Source organism: Mobula hypostoma, chromosome 2 (genome assembly GCF_963921235.1).
Source record: "Mobula hypostoma chromosome 2, sMobHyp1.1, whole genome shotgun sequence".
In the NCBI taxonomy this organism is placed as follows: Eukaryota; Metazoa; Chordata; class Chondrichthyes; order Myliobatiformes; family Myliobatidae; genus Mobula; species Mobula hypostoma.
This window is the reverse complement of record NC_086098.1, coordinates 230,880,634-230,902,376: the sequence shown is the minus strand read 5'-3', so window position 1 is coordinate 230,902,376 and position 21,743 is coordinate 230,880,634.

Below are 21,743 nucleotides of genomic sequence, written 5' to 3'. Positions count from 1 at the left end.
GTTAATTGATCATTGTGAATTGTCTCGTGATTAGGCCAGGATTAATCTAATCTAATCTAATAATCAAGGGATTGCTGGGCAGCACGGCTTGAAGGGCCAGAAGGGCCCTTCTCTGTACCCTCTCCAGTGCCAGTTCATCTTTTCTTAGATTAAGGGTCCAAAAGTCCAAATGCAGACTGAACAAAGCATTTGTCTTTCTTACCACTGGCTCAACCTGCAAGTTAACCTTCAGGAAATATTGCATGAGGACTCGCAAGTCCCTTTGCACATCTGCTTTTTGCATTTCCTCCCAGTTTAGAAAATAGCCTACACTTCCTTGTACTGCGTTCCACCTGAAATTTCTTTGCTCATTCTCCAATCTGTCCAAGTCTTTCTACAGCTTCCCTGTCTCCTCAACACTACCTGCCCCCTCCCACCTACCTTTGTAACATCTGCAACCATGGTCACAAAGCCATCAATTCCGTCATCCAATTTGTGGACATACAATGTGAAAATAAGCTGTCCCAATACTAACCCCTGCAGAGCACCACTTGTCACCAGCAGACAATCAGATTAAGCTCTGTTTATTCCAACTCTTTGTCTCCTGCCATTCAGCCAATCTTCTATATATGCTAATATCTTTCCTGTAATACCTTCGGCTCTTTCTATGTAACCTCAGGTGTGGCACCTTGTAAAATGACTTCTAAAAATCAAAGTAAACAACATCTACCAACTCTCCTTTGTCTATCCTAAAAGAAGTCCAACAGATTTGTTAGGCAAGATTTCTCCTTAAGGAAACCATGCTGATCTTGGCCGAACTTATCGTGTGCCTCCAAGTACCCCAAAACCTCACCTTTAATAATGGACTACAACATCTTCCCAACCACTTAAATCAAGCTAACTGGTCACAATTTTCCTTTCTTCTGCCTCCCTCCCTTCTTGAAGAGTAGAGTGGCATTTGCAATTTTCCAGTTTTCCAGAACCATTCCAGAATCTAGAGATTCTTGAAAGATCACTACTAATGTCTCCACAATGTCTTCAGCTACCTCTTTTAGAACCCTGGGGTGTAGTGCATCTGGCCCAGGTAAATTATCTACCTTCAGAACTTTCAGCTTCCCAAGTACCTTCTCTTTAGTAATAGCAACTGCATTCACCTTTTCCCCCTGACAAACTTGAATTTCTGGCATACTCCTTGTGTCTTCTACAGTGAAAACTGAAGCAAAATACTAACTAAGTTTTTTTCCCCATTACTACCTCTCCAGCACCATTTTCCAGTGGTCTAATATCTATTCTTTCCCCTCTTTCACTCTTTATATCTCTGAAAAATCTTTTGGTATCCTCGTTGATATTATTGGCTAGCTTACCTTCACATTTTATCTTTACCCTCCTTATGGTTTTTTAGTTCCCTTCTGTTGGTTTTAAAAGCCTCCAAATCCTCTAACTTCCCACTAAATTTGTTTTATTATATGTCTTCTCTTTTGCTTTTATGCTGTCTTTGAATTCCCTTGTCAGCCATGTTTGCCTCATCCTTCCCTTTAGAGTACTTCTTCATGTTCAGGATGTATCTATCCTGTGCCTTTTGAACTGTCACATCTATTCCCATGGCGATCGAAATTGGATAGTGTCCCCAGTGACCTAATCTGTAAGTATCCGGAGAAAGAGAAACTCATTGTGGTTGTCTGCAGAAACAAACACCACCTACTGCTGGAAGATGATCAGCTTGGCAAAAGATGTGTGATTGGTCTGCATAGAAACTTAGACATAGACATAGAATAGTACAGCACAGTACAGGCCCTTTGGCCCACAATGTTGTGCCTCCCATATAAGCCCCCAATTTAAATTCCTCCATATACCTGTCCAGTAGTCTCTTAAACTTCACTAGTGTATCTGCTTCCACCACTGACTCAGGCAGTGCATTCCACGCACCAACCACTCTCTGAGTGAAAAACCTTCCTCTAATATCCCCTTGAACTTCCCACCCCTTACCTTAAAGCCATGTCCTCTTGTATTGAGCAGTGGTGCCCTGGGGAAGAGGCGCTGGCTATCCACTCTATCTATTCCTCTTATTATCTTGTACACCTCTATCATGCCTCATCTCATCCTCCTTCTCTCCAAAGAGTAAAGCCCTAGCTCCCTTAATCTCTGATCATAATCCATACCCTCTAAACCAGGCAGCATCCTGATAAATCTCCTCTGTACCCTTTCCAATGCTTCCACATCCTTCCTATAGTGAGGCCACCAGAACTGGACACAGTACTCCAAGTGTGGCCTAACCAGAGTTTTATAGAGCTGCATCATTACATTGCAACTCTTAAACTCTATCCCTCGACTTATGAAAGCTAACACCCCATAATATTTCTTAACTACCCTATCCACCTGTGAGGCAACTTTCAGGGATCTGTGGACATGTACCCCGAGATCCCTCTGCTCCTCCACACTACCAAGTATCTTGCCATTTAGTTTGTACTCTGCCTTGGAGTTTGTCCTTCCAAAGTGTACCACCTCACACTTCTCCAGGTTGAACTCCATCTGCCACTTCTCAGCCCACTTCTGCATCCTATCAATGTCTCTCTGCAATCTTTGACAATCTTCTACACTATCTACAACACCACCAACCTTTGTGTCATCTGCAAACTTGCCAACCCACCCTTCTACCCCCACATCCAGGCAGTTAATAAAAATCATGAAAAGTCGAGGTCCCAGAACGGATCCTTGTGGGACACTACTAGTCACAACCCTCCAATCTGAATGTACTCCCTCCACCACGACCCTCTGCCTTCTGCAGGCAAGCCAATTCTGAATCCACCTAGTCAAACTTCCCTGGATCCCATGCCTTCTGACTTTCTGAATAAGCCTACCATGTGGAACCTTGTCAAATGCCTTACTAAAATCCATATAGATCACATCCACTGCACTACCCTCATCTATATGCCTGGTCATCTCCTCAAAGAACTCTATCAGGCTTGTTAGACACGATCTGCCCTTCACAAAGCCATGCTTACTGTTCCTGATCAGACCATGATTCTCTAAATGCCTATAGATCCTATCTCTAAGAATCTCTTCCAACAGCTTTCCCACCACAGACTGGTCTATAATTACCCGGACTTCAGGAAGATTTTCACAACTTAAAATTATGGATTGAGATTTCTCAAGACCTAGGGCCACTTGAGATGGCAGAGAAACTTTCTATGGAAAGAGGACAGTGTAAAACCCTCCCACTATTGCACTCTGTGGGGCTGGAACCTTTGCAAAACCCGCTTGGACCTTTCAATTGCAGATTGTACAGGAAAAGACTTGATAACATTCCAGTGCACTGTATGAGAAGACATTGAGTGTCCTGGTTAACTCATCACTATCAATATCCAGACAATGCACTGAAGCAATTAGGAAGGTTAAAAGAATTTTGGGCTGCAGCTATGAAGAAAGATTGAACGAATTAAATACTCTTAGCCTATGTAGACATAGAGAGGAGTCTTCAAAATCATTAAAGGTATAAGTAAAATTGATGTCAGCTGCTACTTCAGAATTAATCTATCATCAAGGACATGGGAGCATAGGTAGAGACTGGTTAAGGAGAGATTTCAGACTAACATCAGGAAACATTTTTTTACACAGCGAGTTGTGGATACATGGAATAAACTACCTAGTTGTGTAGTTAAAAGTAGTACCTTAGAGACTTTCAAATCTAAACTCAATAGTTATTTCAACGCACTATGTAATTAGGAATTTGGCAAACTTTGTTGGGCCAAATGGCCTGTTTTTTCTCAAAAAATTTCTAGTGTTCTAATGTTCTAAAATCTTGTGGATTGAAGACAAATTTAGAACGTCAATGGAAAGGCATGTCATGAATTTATCAATAAAGTTATTGCACGGGGCGACTGAGGAGAACCCAAGTGCAGGACACAGGCACGTCGACTGAATTGTGGATGCTGGTGTAGACGTGAATGTAGAACAGCAAACCGGAGGAATCTTGACAAGGAGACAGGATCTACAGGGACTATCTTGAAACTAGAACAGGACTTGGAACTAAACTTAGAACTAACTGTTCTAAGCGGACAAGAGAACGAGGTATCACACGAGAATAAACCAACAAACTGGCAACCTGAGATAGAAAAGCCATCGTACTTATTTCACAGTCTCTGAGGAAAACTAGATGTACTGTAATTAGGTAAACTAGCAGCAACTGGAAATCTAATGACTGAAATTAGGGCATAATCAGGGAGAAAGGAACGTTAAAGGGGAACAGCCAAACGGAACCATGACAAAAGTATATCCTTGGCAAAAAAAAATCTATTGGTTAAAACAGATACTTGGTGGGATTTGTAAACAAGATGCAAGAGGACTCAATGGGTCAGATAACATTTATGGAGAGAAGTGGACGGTCATAGTCTCAGGTTTGGACCTTTCATCTGCACTGATCAGAATGATAAAAGGTCTTGATCCAAATCATCAAAGTTCAAAGTAAACTTATTATCAAAGTATATATATGTTACCATATAAAACCCTGTGATTTCTTTTTTACAGGCGTACTCAACAAGTCCATAATGGAATAATAACCATAACAGAATCAATAAAAGACCGCACCAACATGGGTGTTCAATAATGTGCAAAAGACATTAAACTGCAAATACAAAAAGAAATAAATAATAACAATAACTAAGTAAGCAATAAATATCGAGAACATGAGATGAAGAGTCCTTGAAAGTGAGTCCATAGGTTGTGGGAACATTTCAATGATGGGGCAAGTGATGTTGAGTGAAACTATCCCCTTTGCTTCAGGAGCCTGATGGTTGAGTTATAGTTCATAACTATTTATGAACCTGGTGCTATGAGTCCTGAGACTCATGCACATTTTTCCTGATGGCAACAGCGAGAAGAGTGCATGTCCTGGGTGGTGGATGTGCCTGATAATGCAACGATGCAGGCTGCTTTCCTACGACAACGCTTTGTGTAAATGTGCTTAATAGTGGGGAGTTTTTTCCCCTTGACGACCTGGGCTGCATCTACTAGTCATTGTAGGACTTTCTGTTCAAGGGCATTCAAGGGTGTTTCCATACCAGGCTATGATGCAACCAGCCAATATATTATCGACTACATTTCTATAGAAGTTTGTCAAAGTTTTAGATGTCGTGCCAATTCTTCGCAAACCCCTAAGTCCATGAATTGCCTATTTCCCTCCACAGATGCTGACTTCACAAAGGAAAAGAAATAATGCTATGAGTAAAATCTGAGAGCTTTAGAAATGACACTTAGACAAAGCCACAGAATAATAGCACAAAATAATTTATTTTTTTCTTGTGGCAGAGACGTGACTTGGAAGTAAATAGAGGTGGGATCAGAATTAAAAGTAATTTTACCGTCAGTAAAACTCAGAAAACCCTCCAGCTGGCCAGCAGCAACATAACAACTCACTGATGGCCTGTCTGTAACTTGGATTAATTGATGTACCAAATCAAATATCTGTCTTATAACAAATAATCATTTTATAAATCGCAATCATCCAGAAACTGTATCAATATTACTTTACATCAACAGAATTGCAATTCTTTCCCCAGTTCATGCCATTTTGGTGGGCCTCATTTCTTCCCCCTGGTTACTTGGATTCTGGTTTAGATTCAAATTCTATGTGGGGACAGCTCTGACTGGGAACTTTATATTTCACTTGTCAAACATATCTGCAGACCAACTTGAACTAGACCAGGAGATTGCCCACCGTGCTGGGCACTCTCCTAGTAAAGCAGAAGCCCAGCTTAGCACTAGCATTTCTCATCCACTTGGGGTGAAAACTAACTTAATAAGGCTGAGTTGTCAAATATAATACAAATTACAGCATTGGACGAGAGTGTTTTGCTGCTGATCCCTATATTCTTGCAAATACTCACAGCTGTAGCCATATTCCCCTCAGACTGTTCTATATTCATCCATTTCAAATATTTATCAAATTCTCTTCTAAATTATTATGTTTACTTTATACATGTACAGGCAAGTGTGCTGAAAAATTCCAGTCAAATAACCCTCGGGCCAAAAGTCAGAAATCAGTGAAGAGGCTCAACTCCTTATCATTCCTCTTCTCTAAGTTTGAGCCAGGTGTCAGAACAGTAACCCTCCCCACTCCCCAACTTCCAGTAAAATGCTTCCCCTTTCCTTTTACTTCTCTCCTCCCGATCTACCCGGTTCCATTACACACATCCTAGCCCCCATCAGCGTGTCTCTTTCCCCTCCTCCACTGCCCATCACCCAGATACTCCTCTCACTGGGTCCCCTCTCTTACTATTCTCATTTTCCCTCCCCACCTCTTTCACTTGATTCCATGCTCCACATTCTCCTGCTATCAGACTGCCTCATCTTCAGCACTTGTTGCTTCCACCAAGCATCTTGCAGCTTTTGTCACCATTCCCACTCTCCCCTCCTTTTCTGCCAGTCACTCCTCTTCAGCTTGATTCACAGACTGCTTTCCAGTTCTCGTTCCACTCCTTTCCATCCACCTCTTTATACTGGCTGTCTCCCCTCTACCATTTAGTCCAGATTAATGACCTTGATCCATATCCCCTCATAGATGCTGTTGAGTTCCTTCGGCATCTTGTGTAAGGCAGACAACCCGTTCTGCAATTGCTACACAATCCAAAAGGACTGACTGTGGCAAGATTTCCTTCATGTTTGCCCATACTGGGCAAAGCAATGGAATGGAATTCTTTATTCCCTTCACTGGTGTTGTTTATAGACCATGAGATATAGGAGCAGAATTAGACCATCTGGCCCATCAAGTCTGCTCCACCATTCAATCATAGCTAACCCTTTTTATTTTCTCCTCCTCAACTCCAGTTCCCAATCTTCTCCCTGTAACCTTTGATGCCGTGTCCAATCAAAAACCTATCAATCTCTGCCTTAAATACACTCAACGACCTGGCCTCCACAGCTGCATGTGGCAACAAATTCCATAAGTTCACCACCCTTTGGCTAAAGAAGTTTCTTTGCATCTCTGTTTTGAAAGGGCGCCCTTCTATCCTGAGGCTGTACCCTCTTGTCCTAGACTCTCCCACCATGGGAAATATCCTTTCCACATCTATTCTGTCCAGGCCTTTCAACATTTGAGAGGTTTCAATGAGATCCTCCCTTCATCCTTCTGAATTCCAACGAGTACAGAGCTAGAGCCATCAAACATTCCTCGTATGCTAACCCTTACATTCCTGGAATCATCCTTGGGAACCTGCTCTAGACCCTTTCCAATGCCAGCTCATCTTTTCTAAGATGAGGGGGCTCAAAACTGTTCACAATACTCAAGGTGAGGCCTCACCAGTGCTTTATAAAGCCTCAGCATCACATCCTTGCTCTTGTATTATAGAACTCTTGAAATGAATGCTAATTTGGCATTTCCCAGAAATGCATGCCATTGCTGCTCTGCTGATATCCCTGCCAGCAGCTCCTTCCAATGTACTTTGGCCAACTCCTCTCTCATACCACTGTAATTTCCCTTACTTCATTGAAATAATGCTACATCAGACGTTACTTTCTCCCTTTCAAATTTCAAGTTGAACTCAATCATATTGTGATCACTAGTTCCCAAGGGTTCTTTTACCTTAAGCTCCGTAATTGCCTTTGGTTCATTACATAACACCCAATCCAGAATAGCTGATCCCCTAGTAGGCTCAACAACAAGCTGCCTATAAAGCTATCTCTTAGGCATTCAACAAACTCACTCTGAGATCCATTACCAACCTGAATTTCCTAATTGACCGACATGTTAACATTTCTCATGACTACCATAACATTGCCCTTTTGACTTGCCTTTTCTATTTCCTGTTGTAACCTGTGGTCCACCTCCCAGCCACTGTTGAGAGGACTGTATATAACTGCTATCAACGTCCCTTTACCCTTGCAGTTTTTTAATTCAAGCCACAAGGATTCAACTCTGATCTTATGTCACATCTTTCTACTGATTTCATGCCATTTTTTACCAGTAGAGCAGCACCAAGCCCTCTGCCTACCTTCTTATCCTTCTGATATAACCTGTAACCTTATAGGCAGTACTCTGCACCCAGTTGGTTTTAATAGACCAGTCAGCAGTGATCAGTGGTCATTTCTTAATCAGCTTACAAATCTTAACAGGACTGAATCATAGGGAAAGCCAATAAGATTGAGCATTCTTATTTATAAACCACAGTTTGAGAATATGTCTAAAAGGATTATTATCACTTATCACAACTAGTTCTCACTAAGTAAAATTAAATTCTGGCTGCATAATAAATTTTCAGTTCTATTGTACAAAACCTAAATATAAGGAAAATAACAGCCTCGTGTCCTTAGTTTAGGTCTGTCATGTGATAGCAGAGAGATTGGTGAAGTCAGATGACTTGTACAAGACTGCATGAAGTGGAGATTTACATTAGATAGGGATTATCTTTGTTCCAACGATTTTATTTAATGGAAATTATCATATGTGTGAAAATACTTAAAATCACAACATATTATATAATTATTCTGTAAGTAGAAATTTGGGTGCCAGTTGCCATGGAAATGTGATCAATGAGTAAGGGCACAATTTAGTAATTAGGAATTTTTTTTCAACGCGGGGGTACTGAAGGAAGATGGGTCAGCGAATGCAATTATTGAATTAAAGACACAAGAGATTCTGTAGATGCTGGAATTCTTGAGAAACACACATAAGATGCTGGAGGAAATAAGCAGCTCAGGCAGCATATATGGAGGGAAATGAACTGTGAATGCTTTGGGCCGAGACCCTTAATCAAGACTGGAAAGGAAGGGGGCAGAAGCCAGAATAAGAAAGTGTGGGGCCAGGGGAAGGAGTAAAAGCTGGCAGGTGATAGGTCAGGTCAGGTGAGGGGGAAGGTAGGTGGGATGAATTAAGCCACTGGAAAGGGATAGGTGGTAAATGAATGTAAAGGCTAAAGAAGAAGGAATCTAATAGGAGGGGCAGTGGAGCATGACTCTGAAAGAAAAGTTAACAGGTCTGAATGACATGGTTAGAAACCAAATCTACAAAACAAAATATTGTTAGGGTTCACTGATTTCTTCCTCTATTTCTAAAGTGAACAAATCATTCAATGTAGTTGAAACCATGCATTGAAGCAGAGCTACAGGCTTCCACACACAAAACTTAGCACTTTATGCATGGCTTAACTCCTGTGAACCATTAATTAGATAAAGGTCTTCCCTCTACAAGCTCCTGCCATTGTGAATAATGGACATAATAGCGTCACAAAGTCAGCGTCGTACAATATAGAAACAAGCTGCTCAGTTCAACTGGTCCACGCTGACCCAGATTCCCATCTCAGCTCATCCCATTTGCTTGCATTTGGCCCATCTCCCTCCAAACCCTGTCTATCCATGTATCTGTCCAATCTTCTAAATGGTTTAATTTACCGGTCTCATATTTTTGACGCTTCATTGTACCTGTATGTAATGACCAGTCTCAGAATGAAAAAGTGGACAACCCTGATTAAATCCCTCCTTTCTCACCTTTAAACTGTGCCTCTGGTTCTTGATTCCCCAACCCTGGGAAAGAAACTGAATGCATTCACCCATCTATGTCATCATCATCATCATCATCATCATCATCATCATCATCATCATCATCATCATCATGTGCCATGCCCAGTTTGAGCTTTGACTGCCGTGGCCCACACACTCCTGTTTCGGGTCAAGTGGATCAATTCATTGGTATTCATTTCCGGTTCTCTGGTTGCTGTCTCCGTCATCATTTGTCTTTGTCTTCCTCTTGCTTTCTTCCCTTCAATCTTTCCCATAATTACCGTGTATTCTAACTCCTCTTTCCTAATCACATGTCCAATGAAGTTACGTTGCCGTTTCATGATTTCATACATTATTTCTCTTTTTGTACTTGCTCTGTTCATGACATCCTTGTTACATATCCATTTTGTCCATGATATTCTTTGCATCCTCCTGAAAAACCACATCCCTGCTACTTCAATTTGTTTCCTCATGTTACTAGATATTGTCCAACATTCTGATCCATATAACATAACTGGATAAACGTAACATTTCAGTATTCTGAGGCGGATTGTCATGCCTAGTTTAGTGTATGTACCTATCTATGTACCTCATTATTTTATACACCTCTGTAACATCACCTCTCATTCCAATGAAAAGTAGTTCCAACCTGCCCAACCTTTGTCCATAACTCAGTCCCTGAAGTTCCTGCAACGTCCTTATAAATCTCCTTTGCACTCCTTCCAACATCTTTCCTCTGGTAAACTGACCAAACTTGAGTCATATTTTGATAATGTGCCCTCGCTATTATCTTCTACAACTGCAACAGAACATCCTAAATTCTATACTTAATGTCATGACTGATGAAGGGTTGTGGTCAAAAGGTCACCTTCATCATCCTATCTACATGTGGTGCTACTTTCAAGGAACCATATACTTGTACACTTCAGTCCCTTTGCTCTCCAGCACTCCCCAGGGCTCTACTGTTCACTGTGAAATTCCTAAGCTCATTGTCTCACACTAATACCACACTTATCTGAAATAAATTCCACTTGTCATTCCTCAGCCCACTTACCCAGCTGATCAAGATTCCTCAGTGACTCCTAACAATGACCTTCATTGTCAATAACACCACCTATTTTAGTGTCATTTTTAGATTTACTAAACACAGAAGTTTTTGGTAATAGCAATGAGCTTAGCTCTGATGCCTGGAGTAAACCACTAGTTATGGTGGTGACTTCATTAAGGAAGGATATCATCGGGCGTCAGATTGCTGATGGGCTGGAGATGGTAAATTATTAGAATAGGAGAACAGGGATGGAAGGAGAGGTTATGGCACGTCAGGATATGGAAGCTTTAAGATTGTTGGGTGTTCAGCTCTGGAAATGAGTAAGCTTGGGGGGAAGGTACAGAATTTAAATTTAGTAGATTGGGAGATGAAAGGTATCAGCTGAAACATGCTGATATAGGAAGGCTGGGGGTGGTGGCTTTGAGCAACTGTGAAAATCTAAGAGTGGAAGCTCCCTGGAGAAAGACGGTGGTACTAAGTTCTACAGAATTTAAGGTTGAGTCCTTAAATAAATGTGTTGCAGTCCCATCCCCTCTGATTAGACTGTTAGGTAGTTGTGTGTCTCCAAGAGCCTACGTTCCTTTACAGACGCTGTGTGGAAATGAGGACCGTTCATTGTTTGGCGTCACTGTGCATGTGACAGCTGAACAGAGAAATCAGACCTAATTTCATAAGAAGCAACACCACTCCATAAGGTTAGACATTCGCAAACATTTCCTCACCTTCTGCATTCAAGCGTTGCACACAGCACCTTTACATTCTGCTATTAAAAATAATTTTAATCACACGTACACAATCTTGGAATGTCTGATAACTAACATGCTCTCTGGAAATGACGTCACTGCTATGGATCAAGTTACACCATCTCACAATTATGTTTCTTGTTTTTTGTAGGTACTCAGAAAGGAGGGAAGGAGAGACAAAGAGAAGGAGAGAAAGGAAGATGGATTGAAGATAGGAGATTGGAGAATTATGGCAGAAGTCAGAAAGCTGGAGCAAAAAAGAAGGAAGGAGAAAGGAGGGAGGGAAAGAAGTAAAAGGAAAGGATAGAGGTATAGAAGGAGATAAAAAGAAAGGAAAATGGTAAGAGGGAGAGAAGGAGATAGGGAGAAGCGAAAGAAGAAGGAGTATCAACAACGAACTATACTTTAGTTTTGAAATTTAATGCTTGCAACATATTCACTGCTCCAAAACTCACAGGTTTGTGATTACCCAACATCCCTCAGCTTCACATCGTAGCTAATGGGGAAATATAAAATTTCTTTCCAGATGACATCCTTGAAGTGTTTTGTTCCACAGAGACCATATTATTCCATCAGAATCAGTTTTTTTATCACTGACTTAAATATCATGAAATTTATTACTTTGCAACAGCAGTACAGTGAAAAGACATAAGATTACTATAAATTACAAAAACAAATAAACAGAGCAAAATAAAAAAAAGTATAATAGTTAGTGTTCATGGGATCTTGGACCATTTAGAAATCTGGTGGCAGAAGGGAAGAAGCTGTTCCACAAATAATAGAGTGCGGGTCTTTAGGCTCCTATACCTCTTCCCTGATGGTAGTAATGAGAAGAAGGAATGTTTTGGACTGTTAGAGAGTTTGGCGACATCTTGGTTAACAACTATTGTGAGAATAATTAACAGTATTAGTATATTCAGGCATCTGACAATTCTGTATTGAATTTAGTATAAGTTTTATCTCCCTCTGCAGTTATACAAAATTGCTTTCATTAGTAAACCCAGAAAGAAAGCTTCCACACTGGGTGATTTTAGAGATGTTTAGCTGTGCTGACACACATCGTGAGGACAGTAAGTGGAAGGTATGATCCTTAGGGATGGACGTCACCTCCTTGAGGCACTGCCTCTTGAAGGTATCCTGACTGATGGGGAGGTTTGCTGATAACAGGCTAGTTAATACTGGTCCAGTTAAATTCTTTGCAATCTTCTATCTTTATGTGAAATGAGAAAATCACATGTGTGCAGACAATCAAGACATTATCAGTGCATAGCGAAGTACGCTGCCCATTAGTTTGATAATGATTACCAAGGGCATCATTTCTGCATTCAGCTATTGACTTTCTCAGGTACAAAAAGTCATTCTTCCCTTCTGAAGCTGCTGAGATAATACCAACTCTGGGCTTGAAGCAGTATGTGGATACAGGGTGTCCTTTAACTTCACATCTGATGGCAGAAATTGATAGAATAGGAGAACATTTTTAATTTAGACCCATTTTCACTCTCATTGTGACCAATGAGGTGTGATTTTGGGTGGACCACAGGTCCAGTAGAACTCATATCTACGGTGATGAAATGCTCTGGGAGGTCGGTCGTAGCCAGAATCAGCTCCTGCCTCAGCAAGGACCTGGACCCACTGCAATTTGCCTATCGCCACAGTAGGTCTAAGGCAGGTGCATTCTCAATGGCCTTAGTGGAGCAGTAGGAGCAGGAGGAAGAAAGAGGAATGGAAGAAAGGATAAAAGGGAAGAAAGAGAGGAGAGAAGGGATGATTGATTGAATGGGAAGGATGGCCGGAGTCAGAAGGCTGGAGCAAGTAAAGGAAGGAAAGAGAAAGAAATAAGAGGGAAGGAAAAGGTTATGAAAGGAGACAAAAGGAAAAGAAAATATTAAGAGGGAGAGAAGGAGATAGCGATAAAGGAAAGAAGGGATATCAATAAAGAGTTATGCTTTATTTTTGAATTTAATGCTTGAAACACCAACGTACATAAAATTTCTAAGTCTTTGGTGATATATTGAATCTCCTCAAATTCTCAATGTATTAGAAGCCATGGGCAGGTCTTCTTACTTGACTGCATTGATGTGTTGAGCCCATTCTATATGCCTCCTCATCACCATCTGATATTCTACCAACATCAGTGGTTTGAGCTGCACATAGTCCTATAGTCCTGAGTAGAGTACAGAGAGAGTAAAATAGTGGCTAAGCAAACATCTTTGAGGTGCACCTATATTGTTTGTCAATGAGGTGATATTATCAACAATCTGCACTGAATGTGTTCTCCCAAAAAGGAAGTCAAGAATCCAGTAGCAGAGGGAGGTACTAAAGCCCAGGTTTTGTAGCTCATTGATTAGTACTGAGAGGTTGAAGCTGTTGAGTGCCAAGCTGCAATGAATAAACAGCAGCTTGATGTAAGTTTTGCTGCTGTCTAGGTTCTTCAAAGCAGAGAGGATAGCAGTGGAAGAAAAATGACTTTAGAGACCAGACTTCAAGTGGTAATACCTGTATTCAGCATGATATCATGGAGAGCTTGCAGAAATGTGCTGCATCCTGATTATGAAAGACTGCTGTCTGCAGGTCTTAGCTTAGGACATTGCTTTACAACATTTTATTGGGTTACAAAGTTCAAATAGAAGAAGAATCCAAGTTAGCTACATAATTCATGAACCATTTCGATGGCCCTTCTTTCACAATTCCCTCCCTCTTATGATCAACTTTAAAGACAAGTTTCAGCAAAAGGGGCTTCATACCCCAGATGTAAAGGTCTCATAGATAAATAATCCTCCTCTTTGTTTGACACATCCTCTGGAGCTTTCCCTCCTCAATAATAAGAGGCTGATTGCATCCCTGGGTGGTATCACTCTACAAATGCATAGCAGTACGAATACAACTATAATTATTGCACCCATGGTGAACCATTACAGCCCACTAACCAGTCAGGCATCTAAATGGCCACCATCCTCCGGGAAGATTGCAAATTATGAAAATGGTCCCTACTTTCTCGCCGGCTTGTCTAATGTAATCAGTTAGAAGAATTATATTTTCTGATTCTGCAGAGATATAAGTACAACATTCTTGTCCTATTAGGGCACAAGTGCTTCCTTTTTTAGAGTCTAGTGCCATTCTGTTATGTAATACCACAGATTTTACTGTTCCTATCTCAGCTGATATTTTGGAAAAGGCTTCTCTTGTTTCACCAAAATCATATGATTTTTCATTTGTTAATTTTTCTAATGCAGAATCCATAATAATCAATTCTTTCATTATTCATCCCACCCCATACATTAGAAAGGCTATTATCCAAAGTCTTTCACTCTCTGTGATTGCCTGTTTCCTTTCACAATGAAGCTAATGATCCAAATTGTAAGTATGATGCATAAATAATATTACCTAACCCAAATAGCAATCCCCAATCCAATCTTTGGCAACCATGGATGTGACCAGTTCTTGCAAATCCGGTAAGCAACATTGAGGTTGGTTTCATTTATTCCCTTATACCATGCTGGTTAACGTCTGACTGCTGATGCTCTGTCCTGCAGGGGTGCCTTTTCTGTAAGCTCTTGTTCTTCCCCGATATTCAGAGGATCTATCCAATTTGGGACTAATTAAGTGAGATCTGTTGTAATTGGGGAAATATTACCCTGTAAAATATTTGCTTCTTACCACTGTTCCATTTCTTACTGACCCTGGATGTGTGAAGTTTCTCCAGTAGGTAAATTCAGTTCTATTAAAGGGTACGGCCATCAAAGAGATTTCTCCTTCTCTAGGATGGGGTATGTCTAAGCATATCCAGCAACTAGACACATTAGCGTGATTAGCATACTCATAAGCCATTTTCAAGAAGGTATTTATGTGTTTCCCTTCTCTCACTAAAGAGAGGATAAGAATTCGTCCCATCATAACAGTCACTTAATTCTTCTTCCTGTAGCTTTTTAACTTTTTGCTCTTCTGTTTAGCCTTTAGTGAGGGTGGTGTTCCCAGTTTACACTGAGTTCCATGAATCACCTAGGAGAAAGAGTCTTTTTCTAGTGATCTGAAGAACAAATAATCTCCTGGTTTAGAGCAGCAAGTATAGTTTTCCCCTGGTCTGGGAAGCACCTGTACCACCTTCTCATGATTTGCAGTATTGCCCAGCTTGGGTATACTGCAAAATATTCTCATCAGTTCAGATGTGATCACTCTGAGTGGGTGCCAATATTCCCGTTGGCATAAATATGTCAAAAGAAGTCAGCTTAGTTGTATGGCTAACTTGATTTCGTAGAGTACATAGTGCTACAGCTCATTTCAATCCTGTCTCCTGGCAGACCTTCATAAGTGTGTTTTCAATACTCCATTCATGCACTCCACCAATCCAGAAGACTGAAGCTGGTAAGGGATATGTAATTGCCAAGTGAATCCTAATGCCTGACTAAGTGCTTTATTGATTTAGGCTGAAATGAGTTCCTTTTTCACTGTTGATATTTGTAGGGACTCCAATCTGGGGATGATATTTTTCATAAGACATTTTACTCCAGTGCAGGTATCTTCCTTTCCAGCAGCAAATGCCTCAACCCATTGAAGAATATGTCTACAATTTCCAACATATACCTATACACGTTTTGTGCAGACATGTGCACATAATCAGTTTGAAAACTAGCAAAAGGCCCCTCAGGTGTGGATAAGTGGCTAAAATTCGCTGGTGTTTTGCCTCCATTGTTCTACAAAACAAATCATACAAGTTTCACACACCACCTGGACAGCCACTGACAGTAGCAAAGAGAGCGGGCAAAAATATAGCCATTAACAGGTTAATAATCAATTGGGAGTGCTGAATAGGTTTTTCAGAAGAAATAATAAAACCTCTATGCTTCCAAAGGGTACGGAAATCATGGGTTACCCCAAATGCGTAACGAGTATTGGTATAAATCATGACCAATTTACCTGTAGCTAAAGTACAAGCCCGTGCATGCGCAAAAAATGCTCTGCTGCCTATCCAGATGTCCCAAGAGGGAGTGCATAAACTTCCAAAGTTTCAAATGGAGATACAATAGCATAACCAGAAAGCGTCTGAGCATCTGACAGACATAAGGAGGAACCATCAGTCAGGGTTATCGAAAGGGGTATCCGGAAGATCAAGGTGAGGTGACATAGTAACCTGTACTACAGCCACACAATCACGAATAGAAATATCATCAGGGTCTGTAAGGGGCATAAGGGAGACAGGATTTAAGGCAGGGGTTCTCTGGAAAGAGAGATTGGGCTTAGGTTGTAACATGACCTCATATTCTGTCCTTCTGGCTGCCGTAAAATGCTGTGTGGCCGCTGAATTTAGAAGGAGGAAGACTGCATGGAGATCCAAAATGGTACAAGGGTGATCTAACACTATAGGATTGGATTTTTCTGCCATAATTTGCAGTGGCGGCAACAGATCATAGGCATCTGGGCTTACCCCTTGCAACTGGTGGGGTCTCCTGAGACCCCTATGCTTTTGAGTCAAGGTTCCACATGCAATTCCCTGTTTTTCATTCACAAAGAGCTGCAAAGGTACTGAATAGTCTTGTATGCCCAATATAGAAGCAGTAGATAGAGTAGTTTTCAGATCAGCAAAAGCGGTCTTCATTTCTTGTGTCTGATGTATCTCATTAGACATACTCGTCTTAGCGGCATTTGACATTCAGGGATCCAATGTCTGCAATAATTAACCATGCCCGAGAAGGATAACATTTCAGTTCATGTCCGTGACGGGGAGCATTGAGGATGGCCGTAATCCTGTCCTGGTCTAACTTCTAGGTTCCTCAAGAAAGTACGCGCCCCAAATACTGCACTGTAAATTGGGAAAGCTGGAATTTGTTGAGGGACACTTCATGACCAAGGACCTGATGGCATGAGCATTGACTTCTCAAACTTCCGCTAATGCCCCACCTCCCCCTCGTACCCCATCCGTTATTTATTTATATACACACATTCTTTTTCTCTCTCTCTCCTTTTTCTCCCTCTGTCCCTCTCACTATACCACTTGCCCATCCTCTGGTTTTTTCCACCCCCCCGCCCAACCTTTTCTTTCTCCCTGGGCCTCCTGTCCCATGATCCTCTCATATCCCTTTTGCCAATCAACTGTCCAGCTCTCGGCTCCATCCCTCCCCCTCCTGTCTTCTCCTATCATTTTGGATCTTCCCTTCCCCCTCCCACTTTCAAATCTCTTACTAGCTCTTCTTTCAGTTAGTCCTGACTAAGGGTCTCAGCCTGAAACGTCAACTGTATCTCTTCCTAGAGATGCTGCCTGGCCTGCTGCGTTCACCAGCAACGTTTATGTGTGTTGCAATATGATAGTTGTTCCTGTTTCCTCCATGGTTCCTAATACCAATGTTATCCTTTCCTGCCTGCCTCTCCCTCCAAATGCTATTCTCTAATAGACCTCTGTTCTGCATTCTCTATTCCCTTGTATGAAGATAGTCAGTACTTGTTTGCATTCATGTACGTGGCAGATAATTTATTTGGACCAGGCTGCTGCAAGGCTACACTGAGAACCCTTCAGTATATACCACCGCTGTGAGAAAGGATTTGAATGCGCTCCAGCTATCAGGATGCAGCCAGATCCTGCAATATGCAGTTCTGCTCATGGCATCTCCCACAGTCCTTGGCTGTGAAAAAGACACTGTTGTTCTGCTGATATACCTGGCCAAAAAAGGACATGAAGAGTCCCTTAACAAATTCCAGCTTTGCCAATTTACAGTGCAGTATTTGGGGCTCGTACTTTCATGAGGGACCCGGAAGTTAGACCAGGACAGGATTACGGCCATCCTCAATGCTCCCCCGTCACAGACGTGAACCGAAATGTTATCCTTCTCGGGCATGGTTGATTGAAATTCCAGCATCTGCAGATTTCCTCGTGTTTTCACAACTATCTTATTGATGGCTCAGATATTCTGCAGAAATTTCCATTCATTACTCCTTTTTGGTTTCGGAATTGGTAATATAGGTCTGTTACTGGGGCTGCTGGTAGCGATCAGAGCTCCTTGTTCTAAGAGGACTTCTGTAACTGGCCGGATACCCTCCATAACCTCAGGTGACACATTGCCTTATGGATGGTAACAGCGCATTATTTTTTAGGTGAGCAAGGCTGACATGACTCTTATGCAATGCCCAGAGGGAAAAAGGTACTAGAGTTAATAAAAGTGAAATTGAGTATTCTGGGTAAGGAGGAGGAGCATATATTGAGCTGAACTAAAAAATGGGGTACAAACAAACAGGCTGTCTGGTCTGAAAAATACTGTCAAACCATTTACCATTAGGTAGTGGAATATACTGCATGGGTATTTTTTAGCTTGCTAAGCCTTTACTATATTTCCAAGCAACTTGAGGGTAATGGGTGGCTTTACTGCAATAGTGATACGAGATGCTGATTCACCAATTTCAAATCGTCCTTTCTGGGCTTCTGTCAATAATACTTCTGCGGCCATTCCCTCACAGTCATAATAAATACACCCAGTCAATGAAATGTTCTCTGCCTGTTCCAACACAAGATAGACTCTTTCACTAAACTCCGACTTTAGCTTTTCAGTGAATAGATTTGTACGATGCACTTGAGCTAAAACTTACCAGTCAGGAGGATATGGTGAAAATAATGAGCAGTAGTGGGAAGGCAAGGCTTTAAGTTTTCAACAAGGGGTTAATAGGCAACTGCCAGATACACAGAGCAGCATCGCGTGGTGTTGCAATCTTTTGCATCATCGTAGTATTTAGCCTGCTGTTTCTTTTTCTCGTTTGCTCTTTAAATTCATACCTTTAAACTTGAGAGTTCTGCTTGTGGCTGTGCGGGAGAACAAACTCCACTAGTTGTGCTCCTTACTTCACTTTGTTGAGCCGGCAAGTCTCTGGCAGGTGGATTTCCGGCGGGTATTCCACAACTGCCCCACCGTCGTGGTGATACAGCGGGGCCGTCCCTGATTCTGTCTCTTTGCTACAGGCATTAACAATAAATCTTCTATATCTGATTCAAGGTTTTGACTCTATATCTTTATACATTTTTAGAGTCTTTCAACCACGGGTACAGACCCTGCAGGCCTGAAGCTTCAGATGGCGGCTGAGGTGCCGAGGGCTGGGTTGGCACTTTTCCAGAATTCTTTCTTTTGGGGGGTTGATGCCACTTAGAAACCTTCAATCATTTATTGAAACATATTATCACATAATCATAATCCCATGTTGGACCTCCTCCCCACTCTGAGTTTCTTCTTTTCAAAACTCTATTTTCTTTAAATCAGATGATCCTCCATAGGGCCATTGCCTTTGCAACCACACTAAAATCACAAGTAAAAGGAATCATATACCTGCTATCTCCAATTTCCAACAGTACCTTATCAGCCAGGGAGCCTGACTGAATTAAAAGCTCACCCAGCGTCTTTTCATCCACTCATGTTTCTCCTGCGTCTTTCTCGTCTTTTTCTTCAGCTTGACAGGGAGTCACTTTCCTTCCTTCTTCTTAGCTTTGCTGGTACTGCTTCCCATTCTGTACTTACCTGTGTCCTATAATTTGATATTTTAGTAATGTGTACTATTGAACAGAACCGTGTTCCGTTCACCCTTGAAGTTTTATTCTGTGAGTTTTTTTTACTCAACTAGCAGCGTCTTGGTTCTCATTTCTGCCTTTCCTAGTTGGTCTTGCCTGTTCTGACCCTCCCGGTCCTAAAGAGCAGGACCAGGGTGGCTGAAAGTGGATCACACAACAACAGCCCAGTGAATCTGTGGATGCAAACTTTCTTCTGTTCAGGACATTTACAGCAGCAGGTGCATAAAAGGGGCCCGGAGGATCATCAGGGACTCCTGACACTCGAACCATAAGCTGTTTCAGCTGCTTCATCTGGCTTCATCTGCAGCATTAAAGCCAGGACTAACAGGCTTTGGGACAGCTTCTTTCACCAGGCCAGCAGATTTATCAATACACACTGATCTGAATGCATATTTGACCGTACATTTTTTCTGACTATACTTACATGTATGCAAAACAAATATGTACACAATCTTAGTGTTTGGGCATTATTCTCCCACATTTCCCTTCCTTATTGTTTGTACATAGCGATGGAGAAACAATATAAAGATTTTTACTCCCTCGTTGTAAGATGGATGTAAGAAATAAAATTCTAGTTCTAATTCTAATTCTGGTCAAGACTTTCGGTCAAGATGATGCCAGTGAACAGCAATTCCTTGGGTGATATCTTTCAGATAGCAAATTTTTCCAAATATTGCATTTTTTCTACTCCTTCTGCTTGATCTTTTTGTCTTTTTTGTGTTATGAAAGCTGTTGGAGCCTGTGACATACAGTTTGAACATCGATCAAAGTTTCCAGCACTGTGCTGTGTCCAGGGAGCTGCCTCGTTGAGATCAGAGAGGGGGAGCCAAAAAGGTCCAAGAACACAAGTGGACTCATGGAAAAGTCCAGAGACAAGGCACAGGGTCATGAATGACTCTATCTCGAAGCGGCAAAAAAGATTGAAGCATCGAGATGAATGCAGAGCAGGTCAGTGACGGTCAGCAAATGGATTGGCGTGTTCATCATTCAGACCTAGGGCAGCAGACACTTTTTATAGAAGGTCTGAGTTTGTATGGTTGCTATCCTCGTTAGCAGATAACAAGACATCTTCCATATTCTGAGATTTATGTGATTATTGGACATTACTTTATACTAATTTCCTTCAGATTTTCATTGTTTTCTTTCTTATGGATGATTGGCAGGAGGGTAATCTGTTAATTTTTTGCGTGTGGTGTTTCTTTTCTGTGAGTGAAGGCACCGGGGATTGTTTTGTGTAGGTGTTCATTGATTGTTATTGTGGCTGTTGTTTTTGCTGCGGCTGAGGGGGAATTTGGAGTCTGTGCGTTTTGTTTCTTCACATTTTTATGCTGGTGGGGGGTGGCGGAATTGATGTCTTTTCCTTCATCACCACCCACGGTCTTACTGTATTTGGTAGCTATCTGAGGTAAACAAATATTAGAGTTATATTGTACATGCATACTTTGACATTAAAATGAACCTTTCCTCCAACAATACCAAATAAGGCAGTCAAAGGATTAGGTTTAAAGTTTACTTTAAAAAGCACCGAAAAAGCTTGGAATACTTCTTTCCAATATTTTTCAAGACTCGGACAAGTCCAAAACATATGAATTAGTGAAGCTTCTCCATTGTTACATCTATCACAAAAGGGAGATATATCCGAATAAAAACAAGGGAGCTTATCTTTAGTCATGTGGGACCTATGAACCACTTTAAATTGTAGAAGGGAATGATGGGCGCATAGTGATGAGGTATGAACCAATTTAAAAATTTCATTCCAAGTATCCTCAGAAATTGGAATCAGTAAATCTTGTTCCCAGAGACTTTTTTGGAGTCACATGATTTGCATATTTTGGCCTTTGGGTCTCTTATAGCCAGGAGGGCATTGTTGTTTAAGTGGAAAGATGTCGCTCCGCCTACTCATACTCATTGGTTAAATGATGTTACGTCATGTTTAAATTTAGAG